The sequence below is a fragment of the Lepidochelys kempii genome, chromosome 9, assembly GCF_965140265.1.
Source record: "Lepidochelys kempii isolate rLepKem1 chromosome 9, rLepKem1.hap2, whole genome shotgun sequence".
Classification (NCBI taxonomy): Eukaryota; Metazoa; Chordata; order Testudines; family Cheloniidae; genus Lepidochelys; species Lepidochelys kempii.
In genome coordinates, this window is record NC_133264.1 from 14,093,956 (window position 1) to 14,111,128 (window position 17,173).

General features: G+C 39.3%; 1 protein-coding gene across 4 annotated transcripts in view; it reads right to left on the reverse strand.

Moving 5' to 3' along the window:
- Nucleotides 1-17,173, reverse strand: part of NAALADL2 (N-acetylated alpha-linked acidic dipeptidase like 2) — a 913,317-nt gene that overhangs the window by 704,725 nt on the left and 191,419 nt on the right. For all 4 annotated transcript variants that reach the window (XM_073359348.1, XM_073359349.1, XM_073359350.1 and 1 more), the window contains one exon: nt 10,881-10,972. The gene's annotated coding sequence lies outside the window, so the exon portion shown is untranslated. The remainder of the gene's footprint in view (nt 1-10,880; nt 10,973-17,173) is intronic.

The following is a 17,173-nucleotide window of genomic DNA, read 5'->3' on the forward strand; positions in this document are numbered from 1 at the left end:
ATAGTTTTCATTGAAACATTTCCCCCACAAACCGCCCATCTTTCCACCTGGGACTGGTCTCCTGATGTGTTCTAAGCACTATGGGAGTTTCTGTGTTAATAGCTGAACTGCCAGAATTAACAAAAGAATGGAGACAGGAGCAGTTCAGTGAAACTAGGAATTAGGGGGAGATGGTTGGGAGATGTCCAGGTAATCTCCACGCCAGAATTTAGCATTGAGAGGAAGAAAATGAAGTAAGAGTGGATACAGCCGTGGGTAGGAGGAAGGGCAGTGTGGATACCAGTCTAATAGGTTATACTGGCTGTAGAATGACCGGGCCTAATCGGGTACAGAATGTGAGTGAGGCCAAACAGCAAAAATTAAGATGTTTGTACACCCATGCGAGGAGCCCAGGTAACAAAATGGAGGAACTAGAGCTACAGGTGCAGGAAGTGAAACCAGATATTATAGGGAGAACAGAAACACGGTGGAATAGTCGTCATGACTGGACTACGGGTATTGAAGGGTCTGTGCTGTTTAGGAGAGACCGAAATAAAGGTAAAGGTGGTGGAGTAGCGTTGTATGTCAATGATGAGACAGAATGTAAAGAAATAAGAAGCGATGAAATGGATATGACTGAGTCCATCTGGGCAAAAATTAAATTGGGGAAGAAAACTATTAGAGCCTCCCCTGGGATAGTGTTTGGGGTGTGCTATAGACCGCCGGGATCTAATTTGGATATGGATAAAGTAAATACTAATGGAAACTGTGTGATCATGGGAGACTTTAACTTCCCAGATATAGACTGGAGGACGAGTGCTAGTAATAATAATAGGGCTCAGATTTTCCTAGATGCGATAGCTGATGGATTCCTTCTGCAAGTAGTTGCTGAACCGACTAGAGGGGATGCCATTTTAGATTGGTTTTGGGAAGTCGTGAGGACCTCATAGATGGTTGTAGGGGATAATCTTGGCTCAAGAAATGGTTGTAGGGGATAATCTTGGCTCAAGTGATCATGAGCTAATTCAGTTCAAACTGAACAGAAGGATTAATAAAAATAAATCTGCAGCTAGGGTTTTTGATTTCAAAAGGGCTGACTTTCAAAAATTAAGGAAATTAGTTAGGGAAGTGGATTGGACTGAAGAATTTATGGATCTAAAGTTAGAGGAGGCCTGGGATTATTTTAAATCAAAGCTGCAGAAGCTATCGGAAGCCTGCATCCCAAGTAAGGGGAAAAAAATCATAGGCAGGAGTTGTAGACCAAGCTGGATGAGCAAGCATCTCAGAGAGGTGATTAAGAAAAAGCAGAAAGCATATAGGGAGTGGAAGAAGGGAGGGATCAGCAAGGAAAGCTACCTTATTGAGGTCAGAACATGTTGGGATAAAGTGAGACAGGCTAAAAGTCAAGTAGAGTTGGACCTTGCAAAGGGAATTAAAACCAATAGTAAAAGGTTCTATAGTCATCTAAATAAGAAGAAAAACAAAGAAAGAAGAAGTGGGACCGCTAAACACTGAGGATGGAGTGGAGGTCAAGGATAATCTAGGCATGGCCCAATATCTAAACAAATACTTTGCCTCAGTCTTTAATAAGACTAAAGAGGATCTTAGGGATAATGGTAGCATGACAAATGGGAATGAGGATATGGAGGTAGACATCACCATATCTGAGGTAGAAGCGAAACTCAAACAGGTTAATGGGACTAAATCAGGGGGCCGAGATAATCTTCATCCAAGAATATTAAAGGAATTGGCACAAGAAATTGCAAGCCCATTAGCAAGAATTTTTAATGAATCTGTAAACTCAGGGGTCGTACCGTATGATTGGAGAATTGCTAACATAGTTCCTATTTTTAAGAAAGGGAAAAAAAGTGATCCGGGTAATTATAGGCCTGTTAGTTTGACATCTGTAGTATGCAAGGTCTTCGAAAAAAATTTTGAAGGAGAAGGTAATTAAGGACATTGAAGTCAATGGTAAATGGGACAAAATACAACATGGTTTTACAAAAGGTAGATCGTGCCAAACCAACCTGATCTCCTTCTTTGAGAAAGTAACAGATTTTTTAGACAAAGGAAACGCAGTGGATCTAATTTACCTAGATTTTAGTAAGGCCACATGGGGAATTATTAGTTAAATTGGATAAGATGGGGATCAATAGGAAAATTGAAAGGTGGATAAGGAATTGGTTACAACGGGTCCTACTGAAAGGTGAACTATCAGGCTGGAGGGAGGTTACCAGTGGAGTTCCTCAAGGATTAGTTTTGGGACCTATCTTATTTAATCTTTCTATTACTGACCTTGGCACAAAAAGTGGGAGTGTGCTAATAAAGTTTGCGGATGATACAAAGCTGGGAGGTATTGCCAATTTAGAGAAGGACAGGGATACCCCACAGGAGGATCTGGATGACCTTGTAAACTGAAGTAATAGTAATAGGATGAAATTTAATAGTGAGAAGTGTAAGGTCATGCATTTAGGGATTAATAACAAGAATTTTAGTTATAAGCTAGGGACGCATCAATTAGAAGTAACGGAGGAGGAAAAGGACCTTGGAGTATTGGTTGATCATAGGATGACTATGAGCCGCCAATGTGATATCGCTGTGAAAAAAGCTAATGCGGTCTTGGGATGTGTCATAAATATAAAGTGAAGGGTAAACCCCTTTGAAATCCCTCCTGGCCAGGGGAAAGCTCCTCTCACCTGTAAAGGGTTAAGAAGCTAAAGGTAACCTCGCTGGCACCTGACCAAAATGACCAATGAGGAGACAAGATACTTTCAAAAGCTGGGAGGAGGGAGAGAAACAAAGGGTCTGTGTGTCTGTCTATATGCTGGTTTCTGCCAGGGATAGACCAGGAATGGAGTCTTAGAACTTTTAGTAAGTAATCTAGCTAGGTATGTGTTAGATTATGATTTCTTTAAATGGCTGAGAAAAGAATTGTGCTGAATAGAATAACTATTTCTGTCTGTGTATCTTTTTTGTAACTTAAGGTTTTGCCTAGAGGGGTTCTCTATGTTTTTTAATCTAATTACCCTGTAAGATATCTACCATCCTGATTTTACAGGGGGGATTTCTTTATTTCTATTTACTTCTAGTTTTATTAAAAGTCTTCTTGTAAGAAAACTGAATGCTTTTTCATTGTTCTCAGATCCAAGGGTTTGGGTCTGTGGTCACCTATGCAAATTGGTGAGGCTTTTTATCCAACATTTCCCAGGAAAGGCGGGGTGCAAGTGTTGGGAGGATTGTTCATTGTTCTTAAGATCCAAGGGTCTGGGTCTGTAGTCACCTAGGCAAATTGGTGAGGCTTTTTACCAAACCTTGTCCAGGAAGTGGGGTGCAAGGTTTTGGGAAGTATTTTGGGGGGAAAAAAGAGGCTCTTGTCAAAACAGACAAGAGGCTCTTGTCAAAACAGCTCTTCCCCAGTAACCAGTATTAGTTTGGTGGTGGTAGCGGCCAATCCAAGGACAACTGGTGGAATATTTTGTACCTTGGGGAAGTTTTGACCTAAGCTGGTAAAGATAAGCTTAGGAGGTTTTTCATGCAGGTCCCCACATCTGTACCCTAGAGTTCAGAGTGGGGGAGGAACCTTGACAGGATGCAGCAGGAGAGGTATTTCCAGTAGGGATAAGGAGGTTTTAGTACCGTTATACAAGGCACTGGTGAGACCTCACCTGGAATACTGTTTGCAGTTCTGGTCTCCCATGTTTAAGAAGGATGAATTCAAACTGGAACAGGTACAGAGAAGGGCTACAAGGATGATCTGAGGAATGGAAAACTTGTCTTATGAAAGGAGACTCAGGGAGCTTGGCTTGTTTAGCCTAACTAAAAGAAGGTTGAGGGGAGATATGATTGCTCTCTATAAATATATCAGAGGGATAAATACCAGAGAGGGAGAGGAATTATTTAAGCTCAGTACCAATGTGGACACAAGAACAAATGGATATAAACTGGCCACTAGGAAATTTAGACTAGAAATTAGACTAAGGTTTTTAACCATCAGAGGAGTGAAGTTTTGGAATAGCCTTCCAAGGGAAGCAGTGGGGGCAAAAGATCTATCTGGCTTTAAGATTAAACTCGATAAGTTTATGGAGGAGACGGTATGATGGGATAACATGGTTTGGTAATTAAATATTCATAAATAGGCCCAATGGCCTGTGATGGGCTATTAGACGGGGTGAGATCCGAGTTACCTAGGAAAGAATTTTCTGTAGTATCTGGCTGATGAACCTTGCCCATATGCTCAGGGTTTAGCTGATCGCCATATTTGGGGTCGGGAAGGAATTTTCCTCCAGGGCAGATTGGAAGAAGCCCTGGAGGTTTTTCGCCTTCCTCTGTAGCATGGGGCACAGGGCACTTGCTGGAGGATTCTCTGCTCCTTGAAGTCTTTAAACTACGATTGGAGGACTTCAATAGCACAGATATAGGTATGAGGTTTTTTTTGTAGGAGTGGTGGGTGAAATTCTGTGACCTGTGTTGTGCAGGAGGTCAGACTAGATGATCATAATGGTCCCTTCTGACCTAAATATCTATGAATCTATGAACCTATGAATTGTTCTTACTGATGTGAGATTCAGATTAAAATGTAACTACAATCTGTGGACCCAATCCTGCTCCCAATAAAGTCAGTTGTGTAATTCCCCTTTCTTACTTCAGTGCAAGCATGATCTGACAGATTATAAGCATGCTAATTTCTTCATTATTTATATGGATTTTCAATAGCTATTATTATTATATGCCTGGCAGTAACCCCAAGAGGCCCCAATCAGGGCCTCGTGTTAGGCACTATTTAGAAACAAAGAGACTGTCCTCACACTGAAAAGCTTCCCATCAACATCCCATCCCACTGAGAGACAACAGGTGGATACAGACAGATGGGGGACCACAAGTAAACAAAGTAATGAAGTGGTACCAAGTGTTCAAAATTATACTGGGAAATGGGGGGGGGGGGGTAAATGGAAAGAGCATATTATTCTCAATGGCTCAGACATATAAAGCCCAGTCTTTAACTTTGGCAACAATACCACAGAAGTCAAGGGGCGGGGTGATGGGGGAAAGATAAGTTTGTAAGTTTTTAAAAGAAAGATTGACAATTCTTTATAGATATAAGATCTTATAAGTAGAATTTTATTCACTGTATTTACTGAATATGTTAAAAATGATTATAACATTTACTCTAACACTGATGTTGGGCCTCTCTGCTATTTCATGCATCAGTAGATACAATTTTGTATTCTGTACCTTACCTATACATAGTTCTTTAAACTTTTACTATTAAATTTAATTTCATTACCGAGAGTACACACATTATCAGCTTCTTCAATAGTCACTCTGACTATAGATTGGAAGCATATAGGAGTACAATGCTTCATGGAAGTAGATGAATAATGATATATTTGTTTTTTATTTTTTCCAATTTTATCAGGTCTGTCTTTGCTTTCATCAGAATTAGCTGATCAGTTCCATCTGCAGTTGTCTCGGTATCCTCCTTATGTAGAATCACTTTGTAAAATATCATCTGCTGTTTATTAATAAAGGTTTCCAATAAGTCAGTTTACTTCACCATTCCCATAAGGAACTTCTCAAAGTACATTTAAAACCATAGGCCTCGAATCTTATGGGACCATCTCATTTTACTCCTGGAAGAACGGAAATCTCTTTCAGGAGGTCAATCTACTTTTTTTTTAGGCAAACAACCACAGGATGTTGCACTTGCATCACAACTTTAATAAAAGAATCCCAAAGTGCTTCACCAATGTGGATATGTATAATTATCCCCTTTTGACCGGTGTTAAAAGGGAGGCACAGAAAGGTTAACTGGGTCACACACAGCAAGACAGTGGAACAGTCAGGAACAGAACCTGTGACCCTCCGACCCTTGGTCTAACTATTAGGACACAATGTCTTTCTAGAAAAACAACTGAAATGTGCGTACAGAAGAGTGAGAAATTATACTATTTCTTCAGTCTACAAATATCAGCTATATACAAGGTACATCCTACACATAGCAATCTGCACTCATAAGCCATTCATGTGCTTCCCCGAGTACACTGAGTTATATAATTAAAGACAATCTCCTTGTGGGATAGAAATAAATAGGAATAAACTCAATATGTAGCCTTACAGACTATTACATTTAATCCGACTTGCAATGGAAATCGCCAGGGCCAGATTTAGGAGGCTTCGGGGGCACCAGGCTTGGGGTGCTGTTTTTGTTGTTAGCATGAGTAAATGCAGATTTACAGATCCTAATGTGCAAATGTATCGTTTTATATGACAGGGATAAATCATGCATGCAAATCGCTCAAAGTCATGAAATGGGCTACAAATGCCATTAAAAATAAGGCATTCAAAATTTTAACAAATGGAGGGTGGGACACTCTTCTGCTGCGGTGCCATCTGGTCTATGGACAGCCGTGGAAATCACCCTTGTCTGGCAGTGTGAGCCAAATCTCCCATGTTTGGCAGTGTGAGCCAAATCTAGAGCTAACCACCAATGTATCTTCTATTTACAAAGAAAAGCCATCAACAGCCACAGACCATATTACATCTCCCTAATGAACCAAAGAACACACAAAATTAACAAACTAGAAGGGAAAGCCACTTCTCGGGCTAATACTAACCCCCACTGTTCAAAACAAGTTCTCACTGAAAGAGCAACTCTGATAGTTTAAGCCAGTCAAGTCTCTTGTATTCCTTGTTCCACAAAATCAGGGACTGGATGAATTCACAGCCTGAGATGGTATGACTAAAACATGGGAAATATAGTAGATTAAAAAATTATATTTTACCTACAGCACCATGTTTTGAGTCCCAGAGAATTCATTCTATTTAAGATCCAGAAGTCTCAGTTTATCGTTATTAGGCATTTAGCTAATTGGTGGTAATTCACAGAGTGGTCTTGGACTAAGCCAGTAATGACTCCAGCTTGAAGAGGCTACTGCAGAGATCACAGTTCAAAGCATGCTTACCCCATGCTTCACTAACTTCTAAAACCAGATGTTTCCTGAGTTTGCTATGTAATACTGATCCTTATCATCCCACTACCAAATACACAGAATTCTCAAAAATCTAATGATATTCCATGGCAGGTCTAGCAATGTAATATCTCTTACTGAATGTGCGTATCAGCCTTAAAGCAAAGCACCCTTAAAGAATACAGACTGGGGGTTCACAGCATGCTGCCTCTTTCTTTAAATCAACACTGGATTTTCTATCATTCTCCTTGCTTTTACAGAAGAGCATGCAAAGAAAGATGGGTAACATATGAATCTAACTCATCTACCATTACACATTCAGATATTAGAATCCTATGCACAAGTAAGTCTTCAACAGCTCTAGAGATGACCCAAACTGTTGCTGAATCTTCTGTTTATTCTTTGGGGCCTTCAACAGATCTTCCCCAGTTGCCAGGCAACTGTGATAATATTGTTAGGTTTATGGTAACAGCCATAACGCCTACTTTAAAAAAAAAGTACAAAGATAACAATAATGTGAAATAAGATTACTTACTTTGTGATCAAAAGTATCATCATTTGAATGTTAATGTCTAAAGTTCCTCAGTCAAACCACACAATTCATATAATTGCTGTAGAACGGGTTCTGTTAAAAGTCAGTGTTAATAACAATCCTTTAGAATACCTCTAAAGCATGTGTTATTAGATTCAATTATTTGAATTATTCCAAGTTCTGTACTGAGCAGTTGCAGGAGAAAGAAACGTGCACACAACCCTTTCATTTTATGTAAAGAATTTCTCGGAAAAAACACAGTACAAGCACATTGTGCTTGAAGTTTACTGTGCTTCTTTAAATAGGGCTCCTGGGTATTTTACAATATCTTCCATAAAATTTAAGATGTCCTGGATAGGGAGAAAACAGGTGATGCAAGATATATATATTGCAGGGAAACAACCCTACACTGGAAAGAGAGGAACTAGATGAAAAGAGAACTTCTCCACTTCTACAGTTCTATGAAAAACATCTGATTTTATCACTGTATATACCTTAGCCAATGCACAACTCCAACTTGCTTTTAGATACGGGCATGCACATGGCCATCCTTGTCATAAAACTGGCTTCTGCTCACGTCTGTGCATGCAACAACAGGAACATCTTTACGAGCTACAGAGTGTAGTGTGTGTGACCCCAGGGTCAACATTAAAGGATGGATGGTCCAAGAGCCCACATTCGGATTCCAAGGAAAAGAAACAGGAAGACTGTTCCTGCCTGCTATTCCAACCTTGATACGTTAAAAGCCAAAGTAGAGATTCTCTTTTTGTTTCCAGAATCCAGTTATAGGACTTTTGTTATTTTTTCCACTAAGAACCTACAGCATGGAAATATAGATTTCATGTGTACAATTTTATCTACATTTATTTTGTTACATCAGACAATTGGAGGCACGTACAGTGGACGACTAGTCACAATTTCTATACTCTTAAATCGGAGATACTGCAGCTGTTTCCCATTAAAGGGGAAACTGCTGCATCTCAGCTACTACTCTGGGCAAATGATGAATATTTAAATAGCAACCACAATAATTCCCTCATTCTATTTTAGTGAAAGTTCCAGTGTCACATGGTTTCACCATTATAAGTTCCTTCCAACTCCCTTTATCAGCAATTTATTGAAGCTTTTTAAAATGATCTTTTTATACACCTTCATCCAATGACCGCAATTTAGGTAAATACAGTGCTCACTAAAAATAAGATATTCCCCAGCAGTTACTTACCTGTAATGTATGAATAACTGTGGTATTTCCCAGAGAGCTCAGATACTATATCTGTCATTAACTGCAGTGTTTTAAGTGCCAACCTCTGCATATTAACTGTAAATTTTTTAACTAACTTAAGCATCAGAGGGGTAGCCGGATTAGCCTGGATCTGTAAAAGTGGCAAAGAGTCCTGTGGCACCTTATAGACTAACAGACGTATTAGCTTTTGTGGGTGAATACCCACTTCGTCGGATGCATGTAGTGGAAATTTCCAAAGGCAGGTATAAATATGCAAGCAAGAATCAGGCTAGGGATAACGAGGTTAGTTCAATCAGGGAGGATGAGGCCCTCTTCTAGCAGTTGAGGTGTGAACACCAAGGGAGGAGAAACCACTTTTGTAATTGGCTAGCCAGTCACAGTCTTTATTTAATCCTGAGCTGATGGTGTCAAATTTGCAAATGAACTGAAGCTCAGCGGTTTCTCTTTGAAGTCTGGTCCTGAAGCTTTTTTGCTGCAGGATGGCTACCTTTAAATCTGCTATTGTGTGTCCAGCAAGGTTGAAGTGTTCTCCTACAGGTTTTTGTACATTGCCATTCCTAATATCAGATATTTTGAATTTTTGGGATGTTCAAAATTTGAACTGTCATCCGGATCCCAGTTCTGAGGCACGATCCAAAATCTGTTACTAATAGGGAATGAATGGCGCCCACAGTAAATCTGAGAATTAGGGAGAACAGCCCACATATTAATATTCAGCTGTTTAAAGTTTGGGGAAAGGTTAACAAAATTTAACTTGGAAATTAGAATTGGATTCTTGCCTCCCCTAATCTTCAATTCCCATGCATGCCATGCTACTGAGATCCAAAGGCTTTACAAATTTAAGAATACTCATTTTGCATGATTTGAAAGAGAGTGAGAGAGAGACACACAGCAAATTAAATTATGCTTAAGGTCAGCACTCAGTATATGTAACATTGAGTTACCTATAGAGTATAGCTAAGTAAGAAAGAGCTTGCAAAGTTATTAAGTGATACACTTTCATGATGATTTCCCTTGTGCACTGACACTTTGCCATAAAACATATAGCAAACTAAGCAATAATTATGAGGATTGGGACAGAATGCAAAGATGCTGACTCAACTCACAGTGTTTTAGGGCTAGTGTACTAGATGTGAGAAATGAGAGTGAATAATGGCAGAAAAAATGAACTATAAAACGTACAACATGATAGAGCCTGCATTCCCTGAAGACATTTAATTGTTATCCTTATTTTTAACACTTTGCACCATAAAAACAAACATAACGCTTACTTTGTTTTACACATACTTAAAAGATAAAGCAGTTTGGGGTGGTTGTGTTTTTGTTTGTTTCATTTTTAAGAACATAGCAACACTGTTTCAGTGTTGTAAGCAGGACACAGAAAGTAATTCTTCCATTCTACTGAGCTCTGATAAGGCCTCAACTGGAGTATTGGTTCCAGTTCTGGACACCTCACTTTGGGAAAGAGGTGGACAAATAGGAAAAGTTTAGCGGAGGGTAAAATAAATGATTAAGAGTATAGAAAACGACTTACAAGGAAAAATCTAAAACACTGGGTTTCTTGAGTTTGAAGAAGAGAAGACTGAGGGGGGACGTGATAATCTTCAAGTATGTTAAAAGGTCATTATAAAGAGGAGGGTGATAATTTTTTTTCCTTAACCACTGAAGACAGGTCAAGAAGTAATAGGCTTAAATTGCAGCAAAGGAGATTTAGATTAGACATTAGGAAAAACTTTCTGTCAGGGTAGTTAAGCACTGGAAGAAATTCACTAGGGAGGTTGTGGAATTCCTGTCACTAGAGGTTTTTAAGAACAGGTTAGACAAACATCTGTCAGGGATGATCTAGACAATGCTTAGTCCTGCCTCATTGTAAGGGGGTATGGACTAGATGACCTATCAATGTCCCTTCCAGTCCTACATTTCAATTATTCTATATTTCAGAAGCTTGGGAAAATTGCAATTGCAACATGGTTTTAAATTATTTATCATCTGCTGCCTTAATAATGCAAACTTCTCATTCAATTCCAGTGATCTGTCTTTCATATATATTTTTCTCCTTAGCACAATGGCAAAACTCTCTCCACAAAGTGAAAGTAAATAGTTACCATAAAATAAAAAGTTAGATGCGACACCCAGTATAACAAGTTGTTTCACATACCTTAAAGCCAAGACAGCAAGGGTCACTGTTTGCAGACACTTTTTCATGAAGGCATATTTCTAGTCTTGAGTGCAGATCTCTAGATTAATCCGCTGCAAAAGAAAGAAATCATTCCATTACATTTCATAAGGAAATCCAAGAAATTGGAGACGGTTCAGGTAACAGCCCTGGGAATGATGAAAGGATTAAAAACGTGCCTTATAGTGATGACAACATACTAGATGTATTTAGCTTAACAAAGAGAAGGTTATGAGGTGACTTGATAATAGTCTATTAGTAACTATATGGAGAACAACTATTTGATAATGGGCTCTTATATCTATCAGAGAAAAGGTATTACAAGATCCAATGGCTGGAAGTTGAAGCAAGACAGGTTCAGACTGGAAACAAGGCATGCATTTACCACTTGAACACTTTACCAAGGGTTGTGGTGGATTCTCCAACATGGCAATTTTTAAATCAAGCTTGGCTTTTTATTTATTTATTTTAAGATCTGCTCTAGGAATTATTTTGGGGAAGTTTGATGGCCTGTGTTATACAGGAGGTCAGACTAGAAGATCACCAATGTCCATTCTGGCCGTGGAATCCATGAATCTAGTTACCATTATACAGTAGTATTTAGAAACATAAACAAAAGATGCTGTTTCATTGATATCCAAAACCCCACACAAGATATTTTTATCAAGGCTTTGTTACTACTTTTCAAATGGTTTGCATTTAAACAAATGAAGAGGTTTCACTGTACCTGAAGAATTTAGAGCTAATTTTTATTAAAACAAGAAAACAAACAAAAACCTTCTATCGAGCATGATCTAACAAATAGGACCCTAGGTTAAGAGGCAAAGAGGTAGGTTCCACTCCTACCTCTGTTATTAACCTGCTAAAGAAAGCTGGGCAATCTCTCCGTGCCTTGCTTTCCCCATCAGTGAAATAAAGATAATACTACTTATCTTCCTTTGTAATGTACTCTGAGATCTATGGATTCAAAGTGCTATATCAGCATTATTATTAAGCTTATGCACTGTATACAGTCTTGGTGCTTTCAAAGAGTCAAACCCAGACTAATAGTTTGATCTGCACAGCACAGATGTGCAGCATTACATTTCTAAGCATTATGACTAGGACAGAAAGCACAGGGACCGCAATCTTGCATTAATGACTGTGCTGATGTGTGACTACCAAGTTATTCTGGTCTAGTAGGAAGAGCAAGGCTGGAGGGGAATTTTGAGGATGAGGTGGATTGCATTTATGTCCATGCCAATTCACTGCCATGCACTGCATTTTCTTACACTACAAACTTCCAGGTTGGGGAGAAGGTACACTGGGCACTTGAAACTTCCTATCACTCCAAGCAGAGGACCATGCCTTCCACTTAATCTCACATGATTAATAGCATTCCCTTTCATTTGTGCTGGACCACAACAACTTTGCATTCCCCTGCTGCATATCACATATGGATTTGTAGGATCAAGACCTCCCTGCTCACCAAAAAACAAACAACCCACATTTTGTTCACAAAAATCTAATGTAGAACCCATTTTCCTCTACAAGCAGGATTAGACTTGTTTAATACATGAGAGAGGAAACCAAAGCTGTATGGACATCCAGATGTTCTCACGTCAGACCAAACTGTCTATATTTATTTCATAGACCAACTATCGGGTATAAAACATTACAATCCCTTTTGATGGATTAGTTCTTTATTATTAAGTGTTGTTTTGCTAAAAAGAGCATTTCTTATATAATCTAGCACGCCAGCATTACAACTCTCACTCCAATTCCACAGCCAGCTCTGAATACTAAACATTTGTTCTCTAACTAATATTTCACACATTCAAACTTAAAATTAATTATAAATGCAATCTGTCATCTGTATCTCAAAAATTCTCCCCCCACGTTCCAGTTCTCTGGAATGTGGGATTCCATACTCCTCCGCTGGCCAACCTTGTCACGATCAGTGTATTGAAATAAAAAACAATACCCGCCCTCTGTGTGAAATACAAGAGCATTTATTTATTCGTTTCTCACAAACATCACACACAAAAGCAAGATGTCTCACTCAGTAATGAGAAGGCAAGTTGGTGCAAACTTAAACAGAGCTGCTATTTGTCCTGCAGGATCTTGGTACTGATGTACTAACTGTAAACTAATACGAAGATATTACAGATAATAAATACTACAGATACTCTGCTGCTACACAATCACTGGCAGTGTAATATGCATTAAATTAGAAAGAAGAATCAATAGTAACTGAGAGATGCTTATTGTAATCCACTGAAAACACAGTAGCATGCCACTAACGAAAAGGCTGTAATAGAAAGAAGGGCAGTATCGCCTCCTTCCAAGGTCTGCCATTGAATTTCACATTAGGAATCCATAAAACCATCAGAAATGCTCAATTTTAATGGCAAAGGCTTCAAACATCACCAAGTAAAAGAAATAAATAATACAATAAAACAGTATGACCGCAATGTGGGCCCATGAAAATTGTAGAATTTGTACAATTGTATTGACTGAACATAATGACTATGTTTAGCATTCACACTAGAATCAAATACTCTGCCCATTGGAAAAAAAGAGAATAGAAAAGGACGAAGCTCTCTAGATATGCTAGGACTGTATTTAAAAAGTCAAACGGAAACTTGGTTTTAAATAAAAGAACCAAAGATGTAAGGTTCATAGGAACACCAACTGCCAAATTTAGCAGCCCCCCAGGCACCCCATTGTGAGGTAGGGCATTTTACAGCTGGGGGATTGAGGCACAGAGAAATTAAGTGACTTAACCAAACCACACAGGAAGTCTGGAGTGGAACATGGAATTGAATTTAGGGCTATAGAGTCCCAGCCCAGCCCCTAACCAATAGTCCATCCTTTCTCCTCAGCTAGTGCATCATTTGCTTTGCACAGAAAAAGCCAAAGATGAAGCAGTCAAATGCAGCAGCAGAAAGCCAAGCAGCCCATCAGTCACAGTGCATCTTCTCTACAAGGGACTCAGCCTGGCAAGCCAGACAATAAAACAAAACACTGCTGCCTTCAAAGAGAAAGAAAACAGCATTAGCTCCACAGTTAAGCCATATTTTGCCCTTCAAAGTACAGACAGAAAGATAATTAAGGTGACAATGAATATCAAAGCAGCAGAAGTTTAAAATGATGAAGCAAATGATATTTCATTTGGGGAAAAAATAATTCCTTGACAGCCACAAACATATATTGTACTTTTTTTCTTAAAAAATAAGAGACTTTGAAATGATAATGTCTGTAATGGTGCATATTACACTCATTACTTATTGGGCCTGATACCAAAACAGCCCTTTCACTGGGCCATCAATAGGTATGTTTGCTCAGATAAAAGCTTCACTTTAGCAAAGCAGTTTATCTGTCTTACAGTTTTATTGCTTAAAAGATGAATTATAAGATTAAATCCACCTTACAGCTAAGCCCTAGAGAGAGCCACATTATAAATATCTCATAAGAGGTTAGGGGTTTGGACATTAATAGTCAATATTAGAAATCTGAGACAGGCATTCCAAAAAGGCATTAACGGTAATGGAGCTTACATACACGCATCAAAGGAGATTGTTATGTTATGGTGCTAGTCAGCACTAAGTTATGGTGCTAGTCAGTTATGATACATATTTTTGTAAGAAAATGAATACTAACCAACTATTAAATATGAGTATGTTCTAAATCAAGGGTTCTCAAACTTCATTGTACCACGACCATCTTCTGACAACAAAAATTACTACATGACCCCAGGAGAGAGGACTGAAGCCTGAACCCACCCAAGTCCCGCCATTGGGGCGGCGGGGGATGGGGGGCCGGGCGCAAAACCAAAGCCCAAGGGCTTTAGTCCCAGGGGGGGGCCTGTAACCTGAGCTCCAAAACTCAGGGCCAGGCGGTGAGGTTCGGGCTTCGGCTTTTGGCCCTGGGTGGTCCGGCTCAGGCTTCGGCCTTGGGACCCAGCAAGTCTAATGCCAGCCCTGGCGACGCCATTAAAACAGGGTTGCAACCCACTTTGGGGTCCCAACCCATAGTTTTAGAACCGCTGTTCTAAATAATTTTCCTGAATACATCCACTCAGTAGAAATAGAAAACAATTAGGTCCAAACAGCCTATGACAAATAAATCAAAATAAATTAAACCCCCATTCTGCAAAGGTTAACCATGTGTACAACTTTGCTTGTGTAAGTAATCTTGCTTAGGTCAATAGAAATACTTGTATCAGTAAATATATGCATATGCTTAAGTGCCTGAAGGATCAGAGAGCTAAAATTTACATTGGAACTAAAAGAATTAACAGGATGGAAGGTTAATTGTAAAGTTCACCATTTCTTTGACTGCAAACAGGGTAAGGTTCTATTCTCACTTTAGTTGTGCCGTGGACCCATTCTGTACTTGGGTAAGTCACTTGATCTGTTTCAGTTTCTCCATTTTAAAAATGGGGACAGCTCTACGTAACCTCAGAAGTCCCTCACACATATTTAATTAATCTTAAGGAAAGTTTAAGGGATCCTTAATGAAAGATGCTAATCCCCACTATGCCACCTTCTGCATCACATAATACTTTACAGATCCCATAATTTCTGTGCAATTTTTAAAACTTCCACAGTCCAGCGCTGCACTTTTCAGTGTTCTCTATCTCCCTGACAGAAGCATGGAGCCTGAAGAGCTGAGCACAATTCTCTTGTGTATTGCTAATACAGGATATGTGATTCTCCAGTATTTGCACAGTTTAAAGGAGTACTGCTACAATCAGGACTGGGATGCGGACGATGTGGAGCACGCTAACTGCACACTGACAGACATAGTGAAAAACAATGCCAGGTTGCTGCTGGCATTCATGGACCAGCGCCGCAATATGCAAGAAACTAGCACAGACTGGTGGGATTGCATCATAATGTAGCTTTGGGACAACAAGCAAGGACAGCAGAACTTTCAGATGTGCAATGCCACATTTCTTGGGCTGTGAGCTGAGCTTATCGTGGCCTCCTGCATAGTGGGAAAAGGACCAGGAGGAGCAGCAGGAAGTGCATGAGAACATAATGGGTTTGCTCAGGCAGCAAACCCAAATTTTGCAGGCCCATACAACACCTTTTCTGTGGTGATGTTGAAGATCTAACAACTTTCTCTTCACATGTGTCAAAGGGGAAAAGCGTTGTCAAGTTTTTCAAAAACAAACAAGTACCAGCAACCATTTTTCAACATCTTTTAGTACAGCAGTTAATTTAATCCACAATGAGTAAGCTTTGTTGTAGTCAATGTGCATCTTCTTCTATTAAATGTCTCAAAGATCTTCAAATATGCAAGAAGGCTTATCAATCAGCTGCTGTTGAAGAGGAGATGGCCAGATGTTTCCCCTGAGTGATCCACAATGACATTGTCGATGACAATGTCTTTTGGATTCAAAAGTCAAAATTCATCTCACTGTTGAGCCCATACCTCAGTCAATTCAGAATATGGAAATAATAGTTCTGTATTGTCTGGTCTGATGCCAAGAACAAGTTCCTGAACATAAAGGAAAACATATTTGTGAGACTACTGAATGCAGTCCACTTACAAAAGCTGAATAGAAAAAGATAATTGACAAAATATTATTGTGGGGGGGAGAGAGGAGGAAATCAAGAGATCACTCCTGCACATATTGTTGCCTGCCTTCTTGATCCATGCTTCCAAGGCCAAGACATTTCTGATGACGAATTCAATTAGCTTGTTACTTTATAGTGGCTCTTGCAAATTTTAAAGGATATAGAAACAAACAATTTTGACAGATGACGCACATAATAAAGCAAGAAGCAGCCCATTCAGTAGTAAAACAATGTGGAATGCAATCCCAGCAGCTGAATCAAATCAGTTTGCTCCTTTGTCATGGTGGAAAGGGTTGTGTTCTCCTTGCACTCCAGGTACATTGGCAGAAATTCTTTTAACACTTCTGTGTCCTACTGCATGCATGGAACAAAACTGGTCGGTTTGGGGAATCACCCATTCAGAAACCAGAAATAGACTGAAGACCTCTAACTCCACCGCTGGGAAACTGGTGGCCATGTATCACAATTTAAGATTAAAGGAGAAAGTGGCAGATGAAGAATGGACACAATATTCATCAGCTGAAGAGGAAAAAGGAGATACGGATGAATTTCATGATGGCAACAAAGACATAGGTAAAGCACTTAAAGCTGATAAAGAAATATGCTGAAAAAGTTGGCCTGCTGCCTACCCAGAGTAAGTGCCTTTAAAAATGACTGTTATCCTTTATAGTTGCAATGTGTTTGTTTTATTTCTGTTTAATTTCATTT